The 25391-nt window shown below is 38.1% G+C and overlaps 1 protein-coding gene across 3 annotated transcripts in view; it reads left to right on the forward strand.

Annotated features, from left to right (window-relative positions):
- ARMCX1 (armadillo repeat containing X-linked 1) overlaps positions 1 to 25391 on the forward strand; it is a 42099-nt gene that overhangs the window by 9888 nt on the left and 6820 nt on the right. The gene's annotated exons all lie outside the window — the stretch shown is intronic.

The raw sequence follows: 25391 nt of genomic DNA on the forward strand, positions 1-25391 counted from the left end.
TTCCACTCAGTTCCCCTTTTCCCAAAACAGATAACTATTGTTATTAGTTTCTTTCATACTTCCAGGATTTCTTCTTGCATGTGTAAGGAAACATAAATGTAAATATTCTTATTTTACCCCTTTTATAAAAGATAAAATATAGTATATATACACATATACATTCACACACTTGCTGTCCTGCACTTTGCTTTTTTTAGGTTGTTTATTTGCTTGTTTTACTTAACAGTATATCTCGGAAGTCTTTCCACATGAGTACATAATTTACTCACATTTTACAGCTGCATAATCTCCCTTTGTGTGAATGTACCAATTTTATTTAGAAAGCTCTCTTCCAATGAATATTTTGATTATTTCCAGTCACTCCAATGACAAACATTGCTTCAATAACTAATCTCCAGTCTTCTGCCAGGATCGAGGAGGGATAGTCACTGAGGTACTTGGAGTGGAAGAGTGAGGGTCTAACTGTTTTTGAAACATTTAACCAAGCCTCCTATTTTTGGTCTTATTTTCACCCTTGCTTATTAGAGAATACTATTCTCTGAGCTTGGGGGTTCTGTGAGGTAAATTAGATTACTTCTCACCTTTTTCTACTTTAGGATAGGATGCAGCTATCTCAAATCTAGTAAGTTGATTGCAATGTGCCCATCTGTACTCCAGCTTCTAAACTTGTGTTACTGTTGTCTCCTATCCTTTTCTTTTTACTATTGTACCTTTCAATATATTTTTCTTTTATTATACTTTAAGTTCTAGGGTACATGTGCACAATGTGCAGGTTTGTTACATATGTATACATTTACCATGTTGGTGTGCTACATCCATTAACTCATCATTTACATTATGTATATCTCCTAATGCCATCCCTCCCCCCTCCCCCCTCCCCAAAATAGGACCCAGTGTGTGATGTTCCCCTTCCTGTGTCCAAGTGATCTCATTGTTCAATTCCCCACCTATGAGTGAGAACATGTGGTATTTGGTTTTCTGTTCTTGCGATAGTTTGCTAAGAATGATGGTTTCCAGCTGCATCCATGTCCCTACAAAGGACACAAACTCATCCTTTTTTATGGCTGCATAGTATTCCATGGTGTATTTGTGCCACATTTTCTTAATCCAGTCTGTCACTGATGGACATTTGGGTTGATTCCAAGTCTTTGCTATTGTGAATAATGCTGCAATAAACATATGTGTGTATGTGTCTTTATAGCAGCATGACTTATAATCCTTTGGGTATATCCCCAGGAATGGGATGGCTGGGTCATATGGTATTTCTAGTTCTAGATCCTTGAGGAATTGCCACACTGTTTTCCACAATGGTTGAACTAGTTTATAGTCCCACCAACAGTGTAAAAGTGTTCCTATTTCTCCACATCCTCTGCAGCACCTGTTGTTTCCTGACTTTTTAATGATTGCCATTCTAATTGGTGTGAGATAGTATCTCATTGTGGTTTTGATTTGCATTTCTCTGATGGCCAGTGATGATGAGCATTTTTTCATGTGTCTGTTGGCTGTATGAATGTCTTCTTTTGAGAAGTGTCTGTTCATATCCTTTGCCCACTTTTTGATGGGGTTGTTTGTTTTTTTCTTGTAAATTTGATTGAGTTCTTTGTAGGTTCTGGATATTAGCCCTTTGTCAGATGAGTAGATTTCAAAATTTTTCTCCCATTCTGTAGGTTGCCTGTTCACTCTGATGGCAGTTTCTTTTGCTGTGCAGAAGCTCTTTAGTTTAATTAGATCCCATTTGTCAATTTTGGCTTTTGTTGCCGTTGCTTTTGGTGTTTTAGACATGAAGTCCTTACCCATGTCTATGTCCTGAATGGTATTTCCTAGGTTTTCTTCTAGGGTTCTTACAGTTTTAGGTGTAATATTTAAGTCTCTAACCCATCTTGAATTAATTTTCATATAAGGAGTAAGGATAGGATCCAGTTTCATCTTTCTACTTATGGCTAGCCAGTTTTCCCAGTACCATTTATTAAATAGGGAATCCTTTCCCCATTTCTTGTTTTTGCCAGGTTTGTCAAAAATCAGATGGCTGTAGATGTGTGGAATTATTTCTGAGGGCTTTGTTCTGTTCCATTGATCTATATCTCTGTTTTGGTACCAGTACCATGCTGTTTTGGTTACTGTAGCCTTGTAGTATAGTTTGAAGTCAGGTAGCGTGATGCCTCCAGCTTTGTTCATTTGGCTTAGGATTGTCTTGGCAATGTGGAGTCTTTTTTGGTTCCATTGATTTCTTGTATTAGCACTTTGATTGTTTCTTCTTACCATTTTTCTGTTCTTTCATTATGGAAATTGTACTATTTCTATATTTTACCTCTCATATGATAATTTTATTATCTTTTTCCTGTTTTAAAAATCTCTTTCTTATTGTATTCTACATTTGGGGATTTTTTTCCCTACTCTTTTGACCTTCTATTGATACATGGAGCTTTTCCTGACCTCTGATTGTTTCTTTTAAAATAGAATTCTGCACTTGTCTCATGGATATTATATATTCTTATCTATTTATGGATATTATAGATTTGTATGGCTTTCTTCTGTTTCATGTATTGTCTATTTTACTTTCAGCTTCCTTTTTATGGCTGTTTGTCTTGGTCTCACCAAAACAATGTTAGTCCTCCAACAAACATCTATTTATCTTTAAGAATGGGCCTCTCCATAGGGTTAGAAGGGATCCAGTTATATCATTGCAGCACACACAAATGCCATTTTTCATATACACTTTTTTTTTTTTTCTGAGCATTCTGTTGCCCACACTGGAGTGTAATGGTATGATCATAGTTTGCTGTAACTTCAAAATCTTTGGCTCAAGTTAACCTCCCACCTCAACCTCTGTAGGTACTTTTTATTAGGCTAATTAGTTTACATGGAGAGGAATCCTCTAGTCTCCTTCCTTGGGCATATAAGCACAGTTGACAGTGCTCAGGAGGCTGAGCAAGGGAAAGGACCTTGAGTGGGGAGAATGTCTCACCTTTCAATATGCAAACTCTCACTTAATTATTCCTTTTTTTTTTTTTTTAGTACATCTTATTATACCCACCCTCAGCTGCACTTGTAAGTTCAGACCTTCTCTTGTTTAACTTCTCCAGAAAATAAACCCTCTGTTTTCTGAGAGAACTCACCTAGTATAGGGGCTGGAGGAGACGATCTTGGGGTCTAACTGCCCCTGATTAAAAATTTCAACTAATGGGCTGGGAGCGGTGGCTCACGCCTGTAATCCCAGCACTTTGGGAGGCTGAGGTGGATGGATCACTTGAGGTCAGGAGTTCGAGACCAGCCTGGCCAGCATGGTGAAACCTTGTCTCTACTAAAAATACAAAAATTAGCCTGGTGTGGTGGCAGGTGCCTGTAATCCCAGGCTGAGGCAGGACAATGACTTGAACCTGGGAGGCAGAGGTTGCAGTGAGCTGTGATTGCACCACTGCACTCCAGCCTGGGCAACAGAGCAAGACTCTATCTCAAGAAAAGAAGAAAACAAAAATTTCAACTAATCCTTTTGTTCTTAGTCTAGTGAGGACACTTCAGCAGTTAACTGGTGCCTCAAATTCCTGAGCCTCTGTATTGCTCTGTGGAGTGAATCACATACTCCTAGCTCATCATCATCATTAATGGGAGATTGGAGTTTCAGCTTTTCCTGTTTTTCTAGGTCTTTCAATGTTTATCCACTGATCTTCCAAAATTTTGTTAATATATTCCATGAACTATTATTTCTTTTCCATTTCTGTTTATATTTCTGATTATTTTAATGGGATTTCAATATGGACTTGAGATAAAATGCATATGTCGTATTCTGTATTAGGACTCTCTAGAGAAAATAGAACCAATAGGAGAATATCTATATCTATCTATCTATCTATCTAAACATATATATATATATATAGAGAGAGAGAGAGAGCGAGAGAGAGAGATTCATTTTTAAGGAGTCGGCTCACATGATGGGAACTGACAAGCCTGAAATTTTTAGGGAAAGCTGGCAGGCTGGAAAGTTAGGTAAGAGTTGATGTTGTGATCCTGATTCTGAAATCCACAGGGCATGTTGCAGGCTAGAAAGTCAAGTAGGATTTCTATGTCTTGAGGCAGAATTCTTTCTTCTCCAGGAAGCCTCAAGTTTTGCTCTTAAGGTCTTCAACTGATTTGGTGAGGCCCATCCAGACAATGAAAAACAATCCATTGTGTCAATAGATTATAAATGTTAATCACATCTACAAAATGCCTTCACAGCAACATCTAGACTAGTTTTTAAACAAACAACTGGACATCACAACCTAGCCTACTTTACACATAATATTAACCATCACAGTCTACCCCTTGTCACCTTGGCACCCATACACATCTCCTTAAACCATACATAATCTCCAAATATAGACAATAACAAAGCGATACTTCCACTTATCATGATACAGATATCCTGTGTTCAACTGAAAATGCACCAGCCTTTTCCCCAGAAGAGGATGCAAAGTCCTTGGGTAATGTTTACACTTCCGCTTGATATCCTGTAACTTAAATTCTATGATGTAAAGCTAATACATATTTTGTTATACGATAAGGGAATAGAGAGGGAATGACCCAAAGATATTTGCTATATACACACACAAACTTAATCATAGCGAAATGAGGAAAAAATACACATGATAATTACAGTCCTCATTTCTGCAACTGGTTATGTGGTCATAGCTGGTTTTTATAACTAGTTTCTTTCACTATCCATTCCATATTCCCTCTGCCCTCAGCAAGTACTTCAGCTGGTCATGGTTCTTTGCTAGGTCAGGTGAACTACACCTTCATTCCTGAAGAATTTGGGTCTTTATTAGTCCTGCTTGAATTGAGTTATTGTAGATTTCCATTGACTTTAATCACAGGGCACAGAAACACTAAGGAATACTAGAACTAGTACTAGTACTAGTACTAGTGGATATTAGTACTAGTATTAGTACTAAGGGATACTAGTGCATGGTAGTACTAAGCCCTAAGGGATAGCTTATATTCCAGACAAGTTCTTCCTTACTTCCATTGTGGAATAAACTCACATTTCCCCCTTGTTAATCAAGACCAATAACCCCAGCTAGTACAGCAAGTCTGTTCATTGCCTGTTTATTCACAGGCACGAGAAGCCCAAAGTGGCCTGGTGGCAGTCTTAACTTCAATGGAATCATTGTTGAATTTCCTCCTGGAAACATTTCTCCCTTTGGAACTAAGATCTTCAGACCAGCAGAGCATAAGATCATGGAGGCAGGAAGCAAAAATTTTGGTATTGGAACACTAGGGGTGATAGAGAGTGATGCCACTCTCGTTTCCACCCCTTGATTCCTGGGCCCATGAAACCTGGCTATGAAAAAAATAGCACCATATATTGGGTTGCTGATGTAGATCACATACAACTTCCTGGAGAACATTACTGCTATATATAGAGTTGCCTGTAAGAAATTGCTACCTACCTCATGCTGTAACTGAGTCTTCAAAAGGCCATTCTCTTAAGCCAGCTGCTTCAGGATAATAGGGAACATGGTTTAATACCAGTAATTCCATGACCATGCGCCTACTGTTGTACTTCATTTGCTGTGAAGTAAGTTTCTTACTAGAAGCAATGCTGAGTGGAATACCACAATGCTGAATAAAGTATTCTGTACATCCATGGATGACAGTTTTGGCAGAAGCATTGCAACCAGGGAAGGTAAATCCATATCCAGAGTGTCTGTTCCAGTAAGAAAAAAATGATGCCCCTTCCATGATGGTGGTGGTCCAACATAATCAACCTGCCTCCAGGTAGCTAGTTAATTTCCCTGGGGAAGGTTTCCATATGGAGGACTCAGTTTTGGTCTTTAATGCTGGCAGGGTTAATCTCCTTAGAAAGGGATGGAAGGGCTGTCTTTACTGGCAAAGAAGACTTAGTTGAATTTGGGGGTTTAAATTCCTTAACGAAGGTCCCCAGCTTCATCAGGATCTACCCATATGTCCTCATTTAAACTTTCAGAATCCAATTCCCTCCTAATCAATGCTCTCACTTTAACATCAGACACCCTGAGAATTGGGAATTCAATTTACATTGTAATTCAGCCACTTGCAGACATAGAAACTTCCAGGTCATTTATACAGTACTTGTGTTGGGAATTTGAAGCCCTGAGCTCATCCCTTTCTTCTGCAACTTTATCCAGCGTGATTAACAGCAACCAACTAATCTCATCTTACTTGTTAGTTTGACATAAAATGTTCTCAGGTATAAAATTCATGTTTGATCACTCAGAACCTTGACTCTTCCAAGTATGTGATTAGGAGTATCCAGTGATGATATTTTGTGTTCTTTTCTTTTTCTTTTCTTTTTTTCCCTCCTTCCTCTCTTTCTTTTCTCTTTTCTTCTCTTCTTTCTTTCTTTCTTTCTTTCTTTCTTTCTTTCTTTCTTTCTTTCTTTCTTTCTTTCTTTCTTTCTTTCTTTCTCTCTCTCTCTCTTTCCTTCCTTCCTTCCTTCCTTCCTTCCTTCCTTCCTTCCTTCCTTCCTTCCTTCCTTCCTTCCTTCCTTCCTTCCTTCTTTCTTTCTTTCTTCTTTCCTTCTTTCTTTCTTTCTTTTTTTGACAAAGTCTCACTCTGTTGCCCAGGGTGGAGTGTAGTGGTGCAATCTTGGCTCACTGCAACCTCCGCCTCCTGGGTTCAAGCGATTCTCGTGCCTCAGCTTCCTGAGCAGCTGGGATTACAGCCAGCTGCCCCCACATCCAGCTAATTATTTTGTAGTTTTAGTAGAGATGGGGTTTTGCTTTGTTGGCCAATTTGGTATTGAACTCCTGGCCTCAAGTGATTCTCCTGCCTTAGTCTCCCGGAGTGTTGGGATTACAGGCGTGAGCCACCGTGCACAGCCATGTTTTGTGTATTTCTACTGCCTCATCATGACATTGACTATCCGTGTTCTCTTTACCACTGGAAACAGAGTTATTAGTCTCTTTAAATCTAATCAGAATAGAGAACTAATTCTAAAGCCACAGAATTCGCACTTAAGATTCTTTATAGAAATAATATAAAAATAAGAAGTACAGAGAATGAGAACAATGCAGTAAGGATGATTTAAGTTTAAAATTTAAAATTAATGCTGTTTGTTGAGATAACAGTTATATTTTCAATTAGAAGTATGGGCCAGATGATGGGACACAGTTTCTCAGAAAAAAATCTATCCACATTCTTATTTGCAAAGTCAGAAAGCTCATTTATCTTTCTGAATCACTTGTCGAGGATAAATTGGCAAGTCAATACTTGGAAAAAAATGTGGTTGTCATCAGAGCAGAAAATGTCTAATTAGACATTCCATGTCTAAATAATAACTTTATAAACAGTGGATTTCTGAAAAGTGGGCCCCTCTTTTCGCCTCACTAACATTATAAAATTGTAAGTGTATCTTAATTGGAAGAAACATTCTTCAATAAACAAAGTAAGGCATTGTTATCAATAAAATAATAAAAAATTGGGGCCTGATCCACAAAATATCTTTTTCTCTGATTACCCCCTAGCTAAAGAACATTCAGTTCCTCAACTGTAGTTATATCTGCATCCAAATCTCTAACAAATGTGTTGTGTTATTAGAGTTTGAGTTGTATTATAATACGTTAATTGTGGAGTCCTAATAAAGGAAAAGGAGTCAGGCTGGCGGGAGCAGGAGAAAACAAGAAGAGAAAGTAGATAATCTATAAATCTGTCTTTCTTCATGGTCCAGGACACATACCCCTCCTGCGCAGATAACTCACAATCTTCCTGTCCTCAGCTATTATCAAACCCTCGTCTGACAGAAAAACGCAAGTTAGCTCACTGCAACCTTGGCATTATCAGTACTGCATGCAGCCCTCTCCAGTACAAGCACCATCCTAAAAAATCGCCAGCAAGCCTTTGTCTCCTTGCAGTCAGCTCCTCTCTTCATGATTTGCTTGTTGCTTTCTTGCAGCATATTTTCATACTTTCTCTAATAAATTTACCTTTATTTACCTACAACTGTCTTGATAAAATCTTTTTACTGCTCATGCCACCGGCCTGGATAGTTGATACCCGTGGCAGTAATCTTGTATTTGACTAATTGGTTTTGGTCAAGGCTTCACATAAAAAATTATTTCTTCACTTAATTTTATTTATTTATTTATTTATTTATTTATTAATATTATTATACTTTAAGTTCTAGGGTACATGTGCATAACGTGCAGGTTTGTTACATATGTATACTTGTGCCATGTTGCTGTGCTGCACCCATCAACTCGTCAGCACCCATCAACTCGTCATTTACATCAGGTATAACTCCCAGTGCAATCCCTCCTCCCTCACCCCTCCCCATGATAGGCCCGGGTGTGTGATGTTCCCCTTCCCGAGTCCAAGTGATCTCATTGTTCAGTTCCCACCTGTGAGTGAGAACACGCGGTGTTTGGTTTTCTGTTCTTGTGATAGTTTGCTAAGAATGATGGTTTCCAGCTGCATCCATGTCCCTACAAAGGACACGCACTCATCCTTTTTTATGGCTGCATAGTATTCCATGGTGTATATGTGCCACATTTTCTTAATCCAGTCTGTCACTGATGGACATTTGGGTTGATTCCAAGTCTTTGCTATTGTGAATAGTGCCGCAATAAACATACGTGTGCATGTGTCTTTATAGCAGCATGATTTATAATCCTTTGGGTATATACCCAGTAATGGGATGGCTGGGTCATATGGTACATCTAGTTCTAGATCCTTGAGGAATCGCCATACTGTTTTCCATAATGGTTGAACTAGTTTACAATCCCACCAACAGTGTAAAAGTGTTCCTATTTCTCCACATCCTCTCCAGCACCTGTTGTTTCCTGACTTTTTAATGATCGCCATTCTCACTGGTGTGAGATGGTATCTCATTGTGGTTTTGATTTGCATTTCTCTGATGGCCAGTGATGATGAGCATTTTTTCATGTGTCTGTTGGCTGTATGACTGTCTTCTTTTGAGAAATGTCTGTTCATATCCTTTGCCCACTTTTTGATGGGGTTGTTTGTTTTTTCTTGTAAATTTGTTTGAGTTCTTTGTAGGTTTTGGATATTAGCCCTTTGTCAGATGAGTAGATGTCAAAAATTTTCTCCCATTCTGTAGGTTGCCTGTTCACTCTGATGGTAGTTTCTTTTGCTGTGCAGAAGCTCTTTAGTTTCATTAGATCCCATTTGTCAATTTTGGCTTTTGCTGCCGTTGCTTTTGGTGTTTTAGACATGAAATCTTTGCCCATGCCTATGTCCTGAATGGTACTACCTAGGTTTTCTTCTAGGAATTTTATGTATTAGGTCTAACATTTAGGTATTAGGTCTAACATTTAAGTCTCTAATGCATCTTGAATTAATTTTCGTATAAGGAGTAAGGAAAGGATCCAGTTTCAGCTTTCTACTTATGGCTAGCCAATTTTCACAGCACCATTTATTAAATAGGGAATCCTTTCCCCATTTCTTGTTTCTCTCAGGTTTGTCAAAGATCAGATGGCTGTAGATGTGTGGTATTATTTCTGAGGACTCTGTTCTGTTCCATTGGTCTATATCTCTGTTTTGGTACCAGTACCATGCTGTTTTGGTTACTGTAGCCTTGTAGTATAGTTTGAAGTCAGGTAGCGTGATGCCTCCAGCTTTACTTTTTTGAATTAGGATTGTCTTGGAGATGCGGGCTCTTTTTTGGTTCCATATGAACTTTAAAGCAGTTTTTTCCAATTGTGTGAAGAAACTCATTGGTAGCTTGATGGGGATGGCATTGAATCTGTAAATAACCTTGGGCAGTATGGCCATTTTAACGATATTGATTCTTCCTATCCAAGAGCATGGTATGTTCTTCCATTTGTTTGTGTCCTCTTTTATTTCACTGAGCAGTGGTTTGTAGTTCTCCTTGAAGAGGTCCTTTACATCCCTTGTCAGTTGGATTCCTAGGTATTTTATTCTCTTTGAAGCAATTGTGAATGGAAGTTCATTCCTGATTTGGCTCTCTGTTTGTCTGTTACTGGTGTATAAGAATGCTTGTGATTTTTGCACATTAACTTTGTATCCTGAGACTTTGCTGAAGTTGCTTATCAGCTTAAGGAGATTTTGGGCTGAGACAATGGGGTTTTCTAAATATACAATCATGTCATCTGCAAAGAGGGACAATTTGACTTCTTCTTTTCCTAACGGAATACCCTTGATTTCTTTCTCTTGCCTGATTGCCCTAGCCAGAACTTCCAACACTATGTTGAATAGGAGTGGTGAGAGAGGCCATCCCTGTCTTGTGCCAGTTTTCAAAGGGAATTTTTCCAGTTTTTGCCCATTCAGTATGACATTGGCTGTGGGTTTGTCATAAATAGCTCTTATTATTTTGAGGTACGTTCCATCAATATCGAATTTATTGAGTGTTTTTATCATGAAGGGCTGTTGAATTTTGTCAAAAGCCTTTTCTACATCTATTGAGATAATCATGTGGTTCTTGTCTTTGGTTCTGTTTATGTGATGGATTATGTTTATTGATTTGCGAATGTTGAACCAGCCTTGCATCCCAGGGATGAAGCCCACTTGATCATGGTGGATAAGCTTTTTGATGTGCCGCTGAATCCGGTTTGCCAGTATTTTATTGAGGATTTTTGCATCGATGTTCATCAGGGATATTGGTCTAAAATTCTCTTTTTTTGTTGTGTCTCTGCCAGGCTTTGGTATCAGGATGATGTTGGCCTCGTAAAATGAGTTAGGGAGGATTCCCTCTTTTTCTATTGATTGGAATAGTTTCAGAAGGAATGGTACCAGCTCCTCTTTGTACCTCTGGTAGAATTCAGCTGTGAATCCATCTGGTCCTGGACTTTTTTTGGTTGGTAGGCTATTAATTATTGCCTCAATTTCAGAGCCTGTTATTGGTCTATTCAGGGATTCAACTTCTTCCCGGTTTAGTCTTGGAAGAGTGTAAGTGTCCAGGAAATTATCCATTTCTTCTATATTTTCTAGTTTATTTGCATAGAGGTGTTTATAGTATTCTCTGATGCTAGTTTGTATTTCTGTGGAGTCGGTGGTGATATCCCCTTTATCATTTTTTATTGCGTCGATTTGATTCTTCTCTCTTTTCTTCTTTATTAGTCTTGCTAGCGGTCTGTCAATTTTGTTGATCTTTTCAAAAAACCAACTCCTGGATTCATTGATTTTTTGGAGGGTTTTTTGTGTCTCTATCTCCTTCAGTTCTGCTCTGATCTTAGTTATTTCTTGCCTTCTGCTAGCTTTTGAATGTGTTTGCTCTTGCTTCTCTAGTTCTTTTAATTGTGATGTTAGAGTGTCAATTTTAGATCTTTCGTGCTTTCTCTTGTGGGCATTTAGTGCTATAAATTTCCCTCTACACACTGCTTTAAATGTGTCCCAGAGATTCTGGTATGTTGTATCTTTGTTCTCATTGGTTTCAAAGAACATCTTTATTTCTGCCTTCATTTCGTTATGTACCCAGTAGTCATTCAGGAGCAGGTTATTCAGTTTCCATGTAGTTGAGCGGTTTTGATTGAGTTTCTTAGTCCTGAGTTCTAGTTTGATTGCACTGTTGTCTGAGAGACAGTTTGTTATAATTTCTGTTCTTGTACATTTGCTGAGGAGTGCTTTACTTCCAATTATGTGGTCAATTTTGGAATAAAGTGCTATGTGGTGCTGAGAAGAATGTATATTCTGGTAAACTTTGAATATCAGAGTTTATCAGAGCTTAAAATAACTATTTTATTTTATATCTATATATTTTATTTTATATTTATAAATGGTGTGATCCACCAAGAATATACAAGAAATTGTTTATCAAACAGCATATCATTGAAATATATAAATTAAAATTATTAGAAATATAGCAGAAGCCCTATTATCCAATGAAATTTGGACTGGTAGCTCATCAGTTAATTGAAAAGTAATTGAGATATTGGAGAAAATAATAAAATATATATTAGGCATTTTAACTTAAAATATACAGATTCTCTTTCACTTGGCTGCCTTTGATACAGAACCAACAACTTAACTTTGAGTATAAATCTTCTGGTTAGAGTTTCACATCATTTTCCTTGTATAAGCCACATCCATGATGTATCAACTATAATTTTCAGCTTTGTTAACTATAAGTACAATGTTTTATAGCAAATCTCCAAAACTTGCTTGTCTTGTATCACTAAAATTTTATATCCATTGAACAGCAACTCCCCATTTCCCCCTACACCCAGCTCCTGGCAACCACCATTCTACTCTCTGTTTCTGAGTTTAACTATTTTAGATACTTCTTATAAGTGGAATCCCACAGTATTTGCCCTTCTGTGACTGGCTTATTTCGTTTCGCATGTCTTCCACTTTCATCCATGTTGTCACATAGGCACATAGGCAGAATTTCTTTGTTTTTAAAGACCAAGTAGCACTCCATTGTTTTTATATTCCACATTTTCTTTCTCCATTCATCTTTTAGTGGACATTTAGGTTGTTTTCTATCTTGACTACTGTGAATAATGCTGCAATAAACATGAGACTGCAGATATCGCTCTAAAATTCTGATTTCAATACTTCTAGATATATATACAGAAGTAGAATTGCTGGGTCATATAGTAGTTCTATTTTAGTTTTTTGAGGAAGCTCCATACTGATTTTCATAATGGCTGCACCACTTTACATTCCCATCAGCAGTGTGCTAGGGTTCCAGTTTCTCCACATCCTCTAGGCACATCTTATTAAACTGCTGAAAATGAAAAGTAAAGAAAAAAAATTTGGAGTGATCGTTCCAAGATGGCTGAATAGGAACAGCTCTGGTCTACAGCTCCCAGTGTGATCAACACAGAAGACGAGTGATTTCTGCATTTCCAACTGAGGTACCTGGTTTATCTCACTGGGACTGGTTGGACAGTGGGTGCAGGCTATGGAGGGTGAGCCAAAGTAGGGCGGGGCATCGCCTCACCCAGGAAGTGCAAGGGGTCGGGGGATTTCCCTTTCCTAGCCAAGGGAAGCCATGACAGATGGTACCTGGAAACTCGGGACACTCTTGCCCTAATACTGCTCTTTTCCAATGGTCTTAGCAAACAGCACACCAGGAGATTATATCCCATGCCTGGCTTGGTGAGTCCCACGCCCATGGAGCCTTGCTCACTGCTAGCACAGCAGTCCGAGATTGACTACACTGGGGCAGGGGCGTCTGCCATTGCTGAGGCTTGAGTAGGTAAACGAAGCAGTCAGGAAGCTTGAACTGGGTGGAACCCACCACAGCTCAATGTGGCCTGCCTGCTTCTGTAGACTCCACCTCTGGGGGCAGGGCACAGCTGAACAAAAGGCAGCAGAAACTTCTGCAGACTTAAACGTCCCTGTGTGACAGCTCTGAAGAGAGCAGTGGGTCTCCCAGCATGCAGTTTGAGCTCTGAGAATGGACAGACTGCCTCCTCAAGTGGGTCCTTGGCCCTTGTGTAGCCTAACAGGGAGACATCTCCCAGTAGGGGTCGACTGACACCTCATACAGCCAGGTGCCCATCTGAGACAAAATTTCCAGAGGAAGGATCAGGCAACAACATTTGCTGTTCTGCAATATTTGCCATTCTGCAGCCTCTGCTGGTGATTCCCAGGCAAACAGGGTCTGGAGTGGAGCTCAGCAAACTCCAACAGACCTGCAGCAAAGGGTCCTGACTGTTAGAAGGAAAACTAACAAACAGAAAGGAATAGCATCAACATCAACAAAAAGGACATCCACACCAAAACCCCAAATGTAGCTCACTGTCATCAAAGAACAAAGAAGATAAAATCACAAAGGTGGGGAGAAACCAGAGCAGAAAAGCTGAAAATTCTAAAAACCAGAGCACCTCTTCTCCTCCAAAGGATCATAGCTCCTTGTCAGCAACAGAATGAAGCAGGATGGAGAATGAATTTGATGAGTTGACAAAAGTAGGCTTCAGAAGGTCAGTAATAACAAAATTCTCCGAGCTAAAGGAGAATGTTCAAACCCATTGCAACTAAGCTAAAAACCTTGAAAAAAGATTAGATGAATGGCTAACTAGAATAAACAGCATAGAGAAGACTTTAAGTGACCTAATGGAGCTGAAAACCATATCATGAAAACTACATGACGTGTGCACAAGCTTCAGTAGTCGATTCAATCAAGTGGAAGAAAGGGTATCAGTGATTGAAGATCAAATGAATGAAATGAAGTGAGAAGAGAAGTTCAGATAAAAAAGAGTAAATAGAAATGAACAAAGCCTCCAAGAAATATGGGTCTATGTGAAAAGACTAAATCTACGTTTGATTGGTATACCTGAAAGTGACGGGGAGAATGGAACCAGGTTGGAAAACACTCTTTAGGATATCATCTAGCAGAATTTCCTCAACCTAGCAAGGCAGGCCAACATTCAAATTCGGGAAATACAGAGAACACCACAAAGATACTCCTCAAGAAGAGCAACCCCAAGACACACAATTGTCAGATTCACCAAGGTTGAAATGAAGGAAAAATGTTAAGGGAAGCTAGAGAGAAAGGTTGGGTTACCCACAAAGAGAAGCTCATCAGACTAACAGCGGATCTCTCAGCAGGAACTCTACAAGCCAGAAGAGAATGGGGGCCAATAGTCAACATTCTTAAAGAAAAGAATTTTCAACCCAAAATTTCATATCCAGCCAAACTAAGCTTTGTAAGTGAAGGAGAAATAAAATTCTTTACAGACAAACAAATGCTGAGAGATTTTGCCACCACCAGGCCTGCCTTACAAGAGCTCCTGAAGGAAGCACTAAACATGGAAAGGAACAACTGGCACCAGCCACTGCAAAAACATGCCAAATTGTAAAGACCGTCAATGCTAGGAAGAAACTGCATCAACTAAAGAGCAAAATAACCAGCTAACATCTTAATGACAGGATCAAATTCACACATAACAATATTAACCTTAAATGTAAATGGGCTAAAACCCCAGTTAAAAGACACAGACGGGCAAATTGGATAGTCAAGACCCAACAGTGTGCTGTATTCAGGATACCCATCTCATGTGCAGAGACACACATAGGCTCAAAATAAAGGGATGGAGGAAGATCTACCAAGCAAATGGAAAGCAGAAAAAAGCAGGGGTTGCAATTGTAGTTTCTGATAAAACAGACTTTCAACCAACAAAAATCAAAACAGACAAAGAAGGCCATTACGTAATGGTAAAGGGATCAATTCAACAAGAAGAGCTAACTATCCTAAATATATATGCACCTAATACAGGAACACCCAGATTCATGAAGCAAGTCCTTAGAGACCTACAAAGAGATTTAGACTCCCACACAATAATAATGGGAGATTTTAACACCCCACTGTCAACATTAGATCAACCAGACAGAAGGTTAACAAGGATATCCAGGACTTGAACTCAGCTCTGCACCAAGCGGACCTAATAGACATCTACAGAACTCTCCACCCCAAGTCAACAGAATATACATTCTTCTCAGCACCACATCACACTTATTCCAAAATTGACCACATAGTTGGAAGTAAAGCACTCCTCAGCAAATGTAAAAGAACAGAAATCACAACAAACTGTCTCAGACCACAGTGCAATCAAATTAGAACTCAGGACTAAGAAACTCAATCAAAACCGCTCAACTACATGGAAACTGAAAAACCTACTCCTGAATGACTACTGGGTACATAACGAAACGAAGGCAGAAATAAAGATGTTCTTTGAAACCAGTGAGAACAAAGATGCAACACACCAGAATCTCTGGGACACATTTAAAGCAGTGTGTAGAGGGAAATTTATAGCACTAAATGCCCACAAGAGAAAGCAGGAAAGGTCTAAAATCGACACCCTAACATCACAATTAAAAGAACTAGAGAAGCAAAAGCAAACAGATTCAAAAGCTAGCAGAAGGCAAGAAATAACTAAGATCAGAGCAGAACTGAAGGAGATCGAGACACAAAAAACCCTCCAAAAAATCAATGAATCCAGGAGTTGGTTTTTTGAAAAGATCAACAAAATTGATAGACTGCTAGCAAGACTAATAAAGAAGAAAAGAGAGAAGAATCAAACAGATGCAATAAAAAATGATAAAGGAGATATCACCACCAATCCCACAGAAATACAAACTACCATCAGAGAATGCTATAAACACCTCTATGCAAATAAACTAGAAAATCTAGAAGAAATGAATAAATTCCTGGACACATACACCCTCCCAAGACTAAACCAGGAAGAAGTTGAATCCCTGAATAGACCAATAACAGGCTCTAAAACTGAGGCAATAATTAATAGTTTACCAACTGAAAAAAGTCCAGGACCAGATGGATACACAGCAGAATTCTACAAGAGGTACAAAGAGGAGCTGGTACCATTCCTTCTGAAACTATTCCAATCAACAGAAAAAGAGGGAATCCTCCCTAATTGGCTTTATGAGGCCGGCATCATCCTGATACCAAAGCCTGGAAGAGACAAAAAAAAGAGAATTTTAGAGCAATATCCTTGATGAACATCATTGCAAAAATCCTCAATAAAATACTGGCAAACCAAATCCAGCAGCACATCAAAAAGCTTATCCACCACGATCAAGTGGGCTTCATCCTTGGGATGCAAGCCTGGTTCAACATATGCAAATCAATAAATGTAATCCATCACATAAACAGAACCAAAGAGAAAAACCACATGATTATTTCAATAGATGCAGAAAAGGCCTTCGATAAAATTCAACAGCTTTTCACGCTAAAAACTCTCAGTAAACTAGGTATTGATGGGATGTTTCTCAAAATAATAAGAGCTATTTATGATAAACCCACAGCCAATGTCATACTGAATTGGCAAAAACTGGAAGCATTCCATTTGAAAACGGGCACAAGACAGGGGTGCCCTCTCTCACCACTCCTATTCAACATAGTGTTGGAAGTTAAGGCCAGGGCAATCAGGCAGGAGAAAAAAATAAAGGGTATTCAATTAGGAAAAGAGAAAGTCAAATTGTCCCTGTTTGCATATGACATGATTGTATATTTAGAAAACCCCATCATCTCAGCCCAAAATCTCCTTAAGCTGATAAGCAATTTCAGCAAAGTCTCAGGATACAAAATCAATGTGCAAAAATCACAAGCATTCCTATACACAAATAACAGACAAACAGAGAGCCAAATCATGAGTGAACTCCCATTCACAATTGCTTCAAAGAGAATAAAATACCTAGGAATCCAACTGACAAGGGATGTAAAGGACCTCTTCAAGGAGAACTACAAACCACTGCTCAGTGAAATAAAAGAGGACACAAACAAATGGAAGAACATGCCAAGCTTATGGATAGGAAGAATCAATATTGTGAAAATGGCCATACTGCCCAAGGTAATCTATAGATTCAATACCATCCCCATCAAGCTACCAATGACTTTCTTCACAGAACTGGAAAAAACTACTTTAAAGTTAATGTGGAACGAAAAAAGAGTCCACATTACCAAGACAATCCTAAACAAAAAGAACAAAGCTGGAGGCATCACGCTACCTGACTTCAAACTATACTACAAGGCTATAGTAACCAAAACAGCATGGTACTGGTACCAAAACAGAGATATAGACCAATGGAACAGAACAGAGCCCTCAGAAATAATATCACACATCTACAACCATCTGATCTTTGACAAACCTGACACAAACAAGAGATGGGGAAAGGATTCCCTATTTAATAAATGGTGCTGGGAAAAGTGGCTAGCCATATGTAGAAAGCTGAAACTGGATCCCTTCCTTACACCTTGTACAAAAATTAATTCAAGATGGATTAAAGACTTAAATGTTAGACCTAAAACCATAAAAACCTAGAAGAAAACCTAGGTAATACCATTCAGGACATAGGCATTGGCAAGGACTTCATGTCTAAAACACCAAAAGCAACAGCAACAAAAGCCAAAATTGACAAATGGGATCTTATTAAACTAAAGAGCTTCTGCACAGCAAAAGAAACTACCATCAGAGCCAACAGGCAACCTACAGAATGCAGAAAATTTTTGCAATCTACTCATCTGACAAAGGGCTAATATCCAAAACCTATAAAGAACTCGATCAAATTTACAAGAAAAAAACAAACAACCCCATCAAAAAGTGGGCAAAGGATATGAACAGACACTTCTCAAAAGAAGACATTCATACAGCCAACAGACACATGAAAAAATGCTCATCATCACTCGCCATTAGAGAAATGCAAATCAAAACCACAATGAGATGCCATCTCACACCAATTAGAATGGCAATCATTAAAAAGTCAGGAAACAACAGGTGCTGGAGAGGATGTGGAGAAATAGGAACACTTTTACACTGTTGGTGGGATTGTAAACTACTTCACTTCCACAACCATTGTGGAAAACAGTGTGGTGATTCCTCAAGGATCTAGAACTAGAAATACCATATGACCCAGCCATCCCATTCCTGGGTATATACCCAAAGGATTATAAGTTATGCTGCTATAAAGACACATGCACACATATGTTTATTGTGGCACTATTCACAATAGCAAAGACTTGGAATCAACCCAAATGTCCATCAGTGACAGACTGGATTAAGAAAATGTGGCACATATACACCGTGGAATACTATGCAGCCATAAAAAAGGATGAGTGCGTGTCCTTTGTAGGGACGTGGATGCAGCTGGAAACCATCATTCTCAGCAAACTATCGCAAGAACAGAAAACCAAATACCGCATGTTCTCACTCATAGGTGGGAATTGAACAATGAGATCACTTGGACACAGGAAGGAGAGCATCACACACCGGGTCCTATTTTGGGGAGGGGGTGGAGGGAGGGATAGCATTAGGAGATATACCTAATGTGAATGACGAGTTAATGGGTGCAGCACACCAACATGGCACATGTATACATATGTAACAAACCTGCATGTTGTGCACATGTACCCTAGAACTTAAAGTATAATAATAAAAAAAAAAGTGGGCAAAGTATATGAACAGACACTTCTCAAAAGAAGACATTTATGCAGCCAACAGACAAATGAAAGACTGCTCATCATTACCGGTCATCAGAGAAATGCAAATCAAAAGCACAATGAGATACCATCTCACATCAGTTAGAATGGTGATCATTAAAAAGTCAGGAAAAAACAGGTGCTGGAGAGGATGTGGAGAAATAGGAACACTTTTACACTGTTGGTGGGACTGTAAACTAGTTCAACCATTGTGGAAGACAGTGTGGCAATTCCCCAAGGGTCTAGAATTAGAAATACCATTTGACCCAGTCATCCCATTACTGGGTATATACCCACAGGATTATGAATCATGGTACTTTAAAGATATATGTATAAGTATTGTTATTGTGGCACTCTTCACAATAGCAAAGACTTGGAACCAACCCAAATGTCCATCAATGATAGACTGGATAAAGAAAATGTGACACATATACACCATGGAATACTATGCAGCCATAAAAAGGATGAGTTCATGTCCTTTGTAGGGACATGGATGAAGCTGGAAATCATCATTCTCAGCAAAGTATCGCAAGGACAGAAAACCAAACACTACATGTTCTCACTCATAGGTGGGAATTGAACAATGAGAACTCTTGGACACAGGGCAGGGAACATCACACACTGGGGCCTGTCATGGAGTCGGGGGATGTGGGAGGGATAGCATTAGGAGAAATACCTAATGTAAATGACGAGTTAATGGGTGCACCAAACCAACATGGCTCATGTATACATATGTAGCAAACCTGCACGTTGTGCACATGTACCCTAGAACTTAAAGGATAATAAAAAATAAAAATAAAAATAAAAAAGTGGTATATATAAAAAAGAAAACAATCTTAATGTAGTTATAGGAAAATAACTCATTACTTCTAGGGGAACAATAATTTGAATGACTGGTTTTCTTATCACAATGAAGGCTAGAAAAGAGTGGAACATCTTTAAAGCATTGAAAGAAAAGAATTGCCAACCCATAAATCTACATCCAGCAAAAATATCCTTCAAAAATGAAGACAACATGAAAATATTCTCAGATGAAGGATAGCTAACACAATTTGTTGCCAGTAGACATGCTGGACCAGAAATGTTAAAAGAATCTCTTCAGACTAAAGGAAAATGATACCAGAGGGAAACTTGAACCTCGGGAATGGAGAAGCAATAGAAATTACAAATATCTGGGTAAATAGAAAATACTTTTTCCTCTTTTGTTCTTTAAAAATAACTGTTACACTAGTTTCTTATTGCTGTAACAAATTGTATAAAAAGTTACCACACACTCGATTGCTCAAAACAAGACAAATATATTATCACACAGTTCTGCAGGTCAGAAGACTAAAACGGGTTGAAAGGGCTGTGTTACCACTGGATGCTCTAGTGGAGAACCTATTTTTGAAAGGGCTGTGTTACCACTGGATGCTCTAGTGGAGAATCTATTTCCTTGCATTTTCCAGCTTCCACAGGCTGCCTGAATTCCACTGTTTCATTGCCTGATTCTATTGTCACATCTTTTCCTGACTCATCTGCCTCCTTCCTTCCTTTACAAGAACCCTGTGATTACACTGGGCCCATCCAGATAGTACTAGATAATCTTTCTATCTCAATATTCTTAACATAATCACATCTGCAAAGTCCCTTTTGCTATATGAGGTAACATATTCACAGGTTCCAATATGTAGACATCTTTGAGGAGCCATTATTCTTCCCACCACAACAATTGTCAAGGATTCAATAATTCTTATACAATTTAAAGTGTTCTAGAGCATAGGAAAATGTAGAAATGTACCCAATTCGTTCTCTAAGGCTAACATAATACTTACATCCAAACAAAGAAGAATAGAAGTAAAAAAGTAAACGTGAGAGGTCAGTCTAACTTAGAACTACAGACGAAAATATCCAAAATAAAATAGTAGTAAATTCAAGCTAGTACTGTGGCAAAATAATAGAACAGTGCAAATAGTCATATTTTTATGTCTGTGTTATCTTTGCTAGATTTTAGCATCAACATTATGGAGGCTATGCCTGGACTCAACAATACGGACTTCTACTCACCAAGGCTGATCTTGTACTAATACTAAGTGCTCAACCTGACAACAGAGAAGATGATGAGCTTCTATAAGACACCATTCCTTAGGGGTCTCAGTCAGTCCCATGGTCGTAGGATTATTACATGGGACACCTTTCATCATGACAAAAACAGAAACTTTTCCTCATGGAAATGAACATGTATTTCAGACACACATTTACCTTCTTTGCTGACAATGATTCTGTCATCACCATCTCCATGGACTTCCAGAATGCCTTAATCATCATCAGGGTATCCTACACAAAGTTGTCTCTGACCAAGGAACTCATTTAATGACAAGTGAAGTGCACATCCAAAGATTCACTAGTCTTTACTGCTTACTTTACCATGCAGAAGCAGCTTGCCTTACACAAAAATAAATAACTTACTATGTTATCCCATAACATAGTTAGTTATGGGATCAGCTGTTCCTGGGAGTACTGTATGAGAAGATTGCAATAGGTGCTTTAACAGAACCACCCATATATTGTGCTTTTTCCCCCCATAGTGAGGTTACACAGGACTAGGAATAAAGCAGTCATGAAAGGAGTGGCCCTTTTCACTATTACACCAGTTAACCTACTGAAGAAATATGTGATTCTTGTTTTCTGTCTTCATAACCTTGGACTCTTAGGTACAGCAGGGATGAATGCTTTCACCAGGGAATAAAGCTATGATTCCATTACATTAAAAGCTGAGACTACATTCTGACCATTTTTGTCCTCTCCTGCCACTGAACTGACAGGCAGGGAAAGGGGCTGCTATAGTGGCTAGAGGGATTGAACCCAATTACTAAGGGGAAATAAGGTTGCTGCTATACAAACAGGGAGAGCTATGCTCAGAGCCCACGGATACTTACTGGGGCACCTCCTAGTACTGCTTTGCCTAATAGTCCTGGTAAGTGGGAAAGTGCAGAAATTCAATAAACACAGGATTGAAGATTAGGGTGACTGCGTCAGGGAAATAATTTTGACCAGGTTGCTGTAAGGGGAATATGAAATGGGTGGTAGAAGAATGAGGTTGATTATTAACTTTGGCCTCATGATCAGCTTCAGAGAGAAACTGTAACAGCTATGCACATCTTTGTTAATTTAATTTTTTCTTCCTTTCCTCTGTTTATATGAAAAACACTTGAGACAATTGTTATAAATCAGGTTTCAGGTGGGCGAATATGGTTGCATTAGCATTATCCTGTAACAGTACAATGGCTGATGGGATTTTTTTTTGTCCCTGCCTCCCTGTTGGGAGAATAGAATAGCAAGAATAGATGCTGAATGTGAAAGGAGTAGGCCATGGTGGTTAGTCTTTATTTTCCCACACATCCTTATTAATTTCCTGTCCTTCTCAGCCCTGGGAGGCTGATCCTTAGGGACTACATCCCCCTGGCTCCATTTGTAATTGACTTCTGCTTGGGATTGGTCAATGGAATGCACTGGCACAGCTTTGGCGGGAAGAAGAGAGAAGACAATGTATTTCTTCACTGCTCCCACTCTGATTTGGACTATTTTTTATTGGCAGTGACTACATCCCTTCAAGATTTTAGCTTCTTCCAGAAGTCCCCTCCTCCATGACTCTAGCTCTCACTAGGCTCCAGAAATACTATTTCTTCCTCTTGCCCTTTTAGGCCTAGGATAATAGCTACCTGCTATTGCTAACCTCTGGGTGCCACAAAATTGCTTGTTGGGTCTCATAATCTTGCATTTCCCTCTGTAAGTAGTCTCTACATTAAAGTCCCTTGAACCATCTGATTTAGATTGTTTTTTCTAGCTAGGACTCTCACTGAGGTGCTGGTATGAGGCCTAGAATTACTGCAGCTATTTTTATACCATTACAATGCACAGTCAAGGATAAAGCTTATATGTAAGGAATGAAGCAGAATCTTAGTCAAATTGTACTTAAAGTCGGATAACTTCTGGATGCAACTTACTGAAGTAAGAATAGGTGAATATTTCTTAAATATGACAAAATATATACATTTCTAACAAGAAGCCTTTCATGTTTAAGGGATAAACACTAGAAGAAGCATTTCCATTAAAATTAGGAAAAAGACAAGAATACCAGTTATTTCCATAATTATTTAACATTGTTCTAGAAGTACTAGTTAATGCAATTAACCAAGAGAAATAAATGTAATATTAATATTGGAAAGGAGGGGGCAGGCAAGATTATCATTACTACAAATGAAGCAAATCTAACAGAATCAACTAAAGACTACTTGAAACCTTTGGAACTCCATAAAAAGGCTGGTTATGAAATCAATAGATTAAAAACTGATCACTTTCATATATAAAAACAACAAACAAAAATGTAAAAAAAGAAAAAATCCAAATGACAATAGGCACGGGAAAAGATAAGCTACTTTTGAATAAACTTAACAAAAAATTTGTAAGACATATCCATTCATTCAGTAAATATTGATCGATAACCTACAGTGTGCCAGGCTATGTTCTAGGAGTTATTTTTATTAAAAAACTTTAAAAACCCTGCTGAGAAAAATAAAGACAAATAAATAGAAAAACTGGGTTGTTGGATAGAAAGATATTCCTGTGAAGATGCCAATTATCCCTCAGTTAACTTATAAATTATATGCAACACAAATTGAAATTAAAAACGGTAGTTTTTAGGGGACTGTAACAAAATAACAAATTTTAGTCAGTAAGTAAATACATGTGAATAGGCAGGTAATGATAAAAAAGATGAGTTATGAGAGACCTTACCCTTCAGATATTGAAACATATTATGAAGACACTATAGTTAAAACAGTTTGTTATTTAAGAAGAAAGAAAAGATAACAGATTAAAAGAATATAATAAAGAATAAAGAACTAGATACAAACATATGTGGATGTGTAGATTATGATAATTATGGTAAAGATGGCACTTTAAATCAGTGAGCTCAAGAGGGGATTATCTGATAATTAGCATTAGGACAATTTACTAGCCATTTGGAAGAAAATAATTCCATATGGACCAAAAATAAATATAAAAGGAAACATAAAAATTAGGAGAAAACACAGATCTCCCTAAGCAGGATACAAACCTCAAAAATGTAAAGAAAAAAGTTGGTAAATTTTGTACTGTAAAGATGAAAAATTCTATATAGTAGAAGTCCAAAAAAATTATAAATCAGGAAAATATTTATAACACTTATGAAAGTCAAAAGACTCATTTGCTTAATTTGCAGAAAGTTCTTATGTATTAGTAAGAAAAAGATGAACAACCTAGTTAAAAAATGAGGAAAGACAGTACACAGAAAGATAAATACAGACGCTTAACAAACCTCTGAGAAGATGTTTAATCTCACTTATAATTAAATAAATTATTTGGAGTACAACATAGAATGCACATATATATATGTATGTATGTATGTATCTATCTGTCGATGTATATATTTATAAATTTAAGAGATGAAAGTTGGCAGCATGGGTAAAATTTAAAATGAACACCCATTTTGACACAAGTATTTTACTTCTAGGAATTTATCTTGAGGAAATAATATCATAGTTGCCAAAATATATGTATACAAAAGTCTTCACTGCAACATTTTTATAGTAGATAAAGATTAGGAAGAGGCTAAATATCAATCAGTAAGAGATTGGTTAAATTCTGGTAAATCCACGCTACAGAATATTAGTGTGTCTGCTAAAAGATTTACATGACATATCAGGTGAAAAAAATAGTTATGCAGGATAATATGCATACTATAATCCCAAATTATTTTAGAAAGATATATGTGTACACACACACATAATGTATCTACATATATTGTTTGGTAATATATATGAAACAACAACAAAACCTGGAAGGAGTCACCTGAAAAATTAACAGTGGTTTTCATAGGATTTATCCTAGGATTGAAGTAGATTGGTTATCACAGTAGTTATCAGAAGGGTGGGGGAAATTGAGATTTTTAATTTTCTCTTCCCCTCTTTTCCTAGTTACCACCTGCTTTCCTTCATCTCAGCTGAAAACTTCATTCTCTCTGCCCCAGTAAGGAAACTTTCCCTGATTCTCAGACTATACCACTTTTTTAAAAACTACATTAACAGAGGTTTTTTCCTTTACAGTATTTCTCTCTCTCTCTCTCTCTCTCTCTCTCTCTCTCTGTGTGTGTGTGCGCGCGCACGCTTATTTTATTAAGGTCTTATTTCCACCATGAGAGAAGAGTCTGTGTTGTTTTTGCTTACCAATACATTCCCAATAAGCTCAGCACTTGTGGCCACTCTCCCTACTTCCTTTCCTTCCCAGTATTATGATGTGGACAATTTAATTTTCCTCAGTCTTATATAAAGGGTTATAAAAGTGCAGCTTTAGGCATCCCCCCAAATCATCCATACACAGATGAAGAACACATGAAAAACAAACAGCAAATGTCAGGTTACACTAAACAATGAAATATTAAGGGCACTCCCATTTACTTCAAGAATAAGATCCGGAGGCCCTCAATCACCATTAT

The sequence above is a fragment of the Macaca mulatta genome, chromosome X (genome assembly GCF_049350105.2).
Source record: "Macaca mulatta isolate MMU2019108-1 chromosome X, T2T-MMU8v2.0, whole genome shotgun sequence".
Taxonomy (NCBI): domain Eukaryota; kingdom Metazoa; phylum Chordata; class Mammalia; order Primates; family Cercopithecidae; genus Macaca; species Macaca mulatta.